Consider the following 4,619-nt stretch of genomic DNA (forward strand, 5'->3'; position numbering starts at 1 on the left):
AGGAGTTGGTGTACAGGAGAAGGATTCACACTTTTGGATCATTGGAAGCTGTTTTGGGGTAGACGTGACCTGTACAAGAAGGACGGATTACACCTAAATTGCAAGGGGGCTAATATACTGGCAGGGAGATTTGCTAGAGCTGCTCGGGAGGATTTAAACTAGTAAACTGGTGGGGTGGGACCCAGGGAGATAGTGAGGAAAGATTTCAATCTGCGACTGGTACAGTTGGGAACAAAGGCAAGTCAAATAAGTCAGGACAGGCAGGGACAAAGCAGAGAACAAGGTAGGACTGATAAATTAAACTGCATTTACCAGTATTTCAATGCAAGAGTCCTAACAGAGAAGGCAGATTAATTTATGGGATGGTTAGGAACATGGGACTGGATATCATAGCAATTACAGAAATGTGGCTCAGGGATGGACAGGACTGGCAGCTTAATGTTCCAGGATACAGATACGACAGGAAGGACAGAAAGGGAAGCAAGAGAGGAGGGGGAGTACCATTTTTGATAAGGGATAGCATTTCAGCTGTGCTGAGGGAGATATTCCCGGAAATACATCCAGGGAAGTTATTTGGGTGGAACTGAGAAATAAGAAAAAGATGATCACCTTATTGGGATTGTATTATAGACCCACTAATAGTCAGAGGGAAATTGAGAAGCAAATTTGTAAGAAGATCTCAGTTATCTGTAAGAATAATAGGGTGGCTATGGAGGGGAATTTAACTTTCCAAACATAGACTGGGATTGCCATAGTGTTATGGGTTTAGATGGAGAGGAATTTGTTAAATGTGTACAAGACAATTTTCTGATTCAGTACGCGGATGTACCTACTATAGAAGGTGCAAAACTTGACCTACTCTTGGGAAATAAGGCAGGGCAGGTGACTGAGGTGTCAGTGGGGAAGCACTTTGGGGCTAGCGACCATAATTCTAATAGTTTTAAAATAGTTTTGGAAAAGGATAGATCAGATCTAAAAGTTGAAATTCTAAATTGGAGAGAGGCCAATTTTGACGGTATTAGGCAAGAACTTTCAAAAGCTGTTTGGGCACAGATGTTTGCAGGGTAAAGGGACGGCTGGAAAATGGGAAGCCTTCCGAAATGAGGTAACGAGAATCAAGTAAAAGTATATTCCCGTTAGGGTGAAAGGAAAGGCTGGTAGGTTTAGGGAATGCTGGATGACTAAGGAAATTGAGGGTTTGGTTGAGAAAAAGAAGAAAGCATATATCAGGTATAGACAGGATAGTTTGAGTGAATCCTTTGAAGAGTATAAAGGCAGTAAGCTTATACTTAAGAGAGAAATCAGGAGGGTGAAAAGGGCACATGAAACAGCTTTGGCAAATAGAGTTAAGGAGAATCCAAAGGGGTTTTACAAATGCATTAAGGATAAAAGGGTAATGAGGGAGAGAATAGGGCCCCTCAAAGATCAGCAAGGCAGCCTTTGTGTGGAGCCGCAGGAGATGGAGCAGATACTAAATGAGTATTTTGCATCAATATTTACTGTGGAAAAGGACATGGAAGATATAGAATGTAGGGAAATAGATGGTAACATTTTGAAAAATGTCCATATTACAGAGGAGGAAGTGCTGGATGTCTTGAAATGCATAAAAGTGGATAAATCCCCAGGACCTGATCAGGTGTACCTGAGAACTCTGTGGGAAGCTAGAGAAGTGATTGATGGGCCTCTTACTGAGATATTTGTATCATTGATAGTCACAGATAAGGTGACGGATGACTGGAGATTGGCTAACATGGTGCCACTGTTTAAGAAGGGTGGTAAAGACAAGCCAGGGAACTACAGAGCAGTGAGCCTGATGTCGGTGGTGGACAAGTTGTTGGAGGGAATCCTGAGGGACAGAATGTACATGTATTTGGAAAGGCAAGGACTGATTATCAATAGTCAACAGGGCTTATGCATGGGAAATCATGTCTCACAAACTTGATTGAGTTTTTTGAAGAAGTAACAAAGAGGAGTGATGTGGGCAGAGCAGTAGATGTGATCTATATGGACTTCAGTAAGGCATTCTTCAAAGTTCCCCATGGGAGACTGGTTAGCAAGGTTAGATCTCACGGAATACAGGGAGAACTCGCCATTTGGATACAGAACTGGCTCAAAGGTAGAAGATAGAGGGTGGTGGTGGAGGGTTGTTTTTCAGACTGGAGGCCTGTGACCAGTGGAGTGCCATAAGGATCGGTGCTGGGTTAATTATTTTTCAACATTTATAGACATGATTTGGATGTGAGCATAAGAGGTATAGTTAGTAATTTGCAGTTGACACCAAGTTTGGAGATGTTGTGGACAGCGAAGAAGATTACCTCAGATTAGAATGGGATATTGATCAGATGGGCCAATGGGCTAAGAAGTGGCAGATGGAGTTTATTTTAGATAAGCACAGCAGGTTAGGCAGCATCCAAGGAACAGGAAATTCGACGTTTCGGGCCAGAGCCCTTCATTCCTGATGAAGGGCTCTGGCCCGAAACGTCGAATTTCCTGTTCCTTGGATGCTGCCTAACCTGCTGTGCTTTAACCAGCAACACATTTTCAGCTCTGATCTCCAGCATCTGCAGACCTCACTTTTTACTTTATTTTAGATAAATCAAGGTGCTGCATTTTTGAAAAGCAAATCTTAGCAGGACTTATACACTTAATAGTAAAGTCCTAGAGAGTGTTGCTGAACAAAAAGACCTTGGAGTACACTTTCATAGCTACTTCAAAGTGGAGTTGCAGGTAGCTAGGATAGTGAAGAAGGTGTTTAGTATGCTTTCCTTTATTGGTCAGAATATTGAGTACAGGGGTTGGGAGGTCATGTTGTGGCTGTACAGGACATTGGTTAGGCTACTGTTGGAATATTGCGATCAATTCTGGTCTCCTTCCTATCAGAAAGATGTTGTGAAACTTGAAAGGGTTCAGAAAAAGTTTACAAGAATGTTGCCAAGGTTGGAGGATTTGAGCTATAGGGAGAGGCTGAACAGGCTGGGGCTGTTTTCCCTGGAGCGTCAGAGATTGAGGGGTGACCTTATAGAGGTTTATAAAATCATGAGGAGCATGAATAGGATAAATAGACAAAGTTTTTTTCCCTGGGGTGGGGGAGTCCAGAACTAGAGGGCATAGGTTTAGGGTGAGAGGGGAAAGATATAAAAGAGACCTAAGAGGCAACGTTTTCACTCAGAGGGTGGTACATGTATGGAATGAGCTGACAGAGGAAGTGGTGGAGACTGGTACAATTGCAACATTTAAAAGGAATCTGGATGGGTAGTTGAATGGGAAGAGTTTGGAGGGATATGGGCCGGGTGCTGGCAGGTGGGACTAGATTGGGTTGGGATATCTGGTCGGCATGGATGAGTTGGACCGAAGGGTCTGTTTCCGTCGTGTACTCTATGATTCTAAGTAGATGATTAGGAAAGGTTTGGAGGAATTTCGCCAGGAGCAGGTAGATGGGACTAGTTTAGTTTGGGATGATGTTCAGCATGGACTGATTGGATTGAAGGGTCTGTTTCTGTGCTGGAATACTGTCGGAGACAAAACTTGATGGGGCAATGGTGGGGAGTGATTTTTTTTTCCCTAGCTAGGATAGCTAAATGGGGACAGGATGATCTTTCTCATTTATACTTATTTTTATTTACTTAATTCATGGGATGCGGGCATTGATTAACATTTCTTGCCCATCACTAATTGACCAGAGAGCAGGTAAGAGTTACATGTAGGCTAGACCAGGTAAGAATGGCAGTTTCCTTCCATAAATGATGTTGGTGAACCAGATGGGTTTTATGACAATCAACAGGGGTTGCATGGTCATCATTTGGCTAGCTATTTTGTCGAAATTTCAGATAATTTATGAATTCAGATTTAACCATGTGCCATGGTAGAATTCAAACCCATATCCCTGGAACATTAGCCTGATGTTTCTAGGATCCTAGCCAATACTTCTACATCTTTTGGTCTTACGAAAGACTTTTAAATTCCTTTTAAAAGTATAGAAGAATTTTAAAAAGATGTTATCCTGAGTGATATGTTTATATCACTCCATATGCTACAAACACAAAACTGACTGGGAGCACTATAGTACGAGTACTATAGATGGGTCAGTTTTTGTCCAGTGTGTGCAGGAGGGCTTCCTGACACAGTATGGAGACAGGCCAACAAGGGGTGAAGACACATTAGATTTGGTACTAGATAATGAGCCCGGCCAGGTGTTAGACTTGGAAGTAGGTGAGCACTTTGGTGATAGTGATCACAGTTCTGTTATGTTTACTTTAGTGATAGAAAGGGATAGGTGTATACCACTGGGCAAGAGTTACAGCTGGGGGAAAGGCAATTACGATGTGATTAGGCAAGATGTAGGAAGCATAGGATAGGGAAGGAAACTGCAGGGAATGGGCACATTAGAAATGTGGAGCTTATTCAAGGAAAAGTTCCTTTGTGTCCTTGATAAGTATGTACCTGTCAGGCATGGAGGAAGCTGTAGAGCGTGGGAGCCGTGGTTTATGAAGGAAGTGGAATCTCTGCTTAAGAGGAGGAAGAAGGCTTATGTTAAGATGAGATGTGAAGGCTCAGTTAGGGCGCTTGAGGTTACAAGGTAGCTAGGAAAGACCTAAAGAGAGAGCTCAGAAGAGCCAGGA

Source organism: Hemiscyllium ocellatum, chromosome 9, assembly GCF_020745735.1.
Source record: "Hemiscyllium ocellatum isolate sHemOce1 chromosome 9, sHemOce1.pat.X.cur, whole genome shotgun sequence".
NCBI lineage: Eukaryota > Metazoa > Chordata > Chondrichthyes > Orectolobiformes > Hemiscylliidae > Hemiscyllium > Hemiscyllium ocellatum.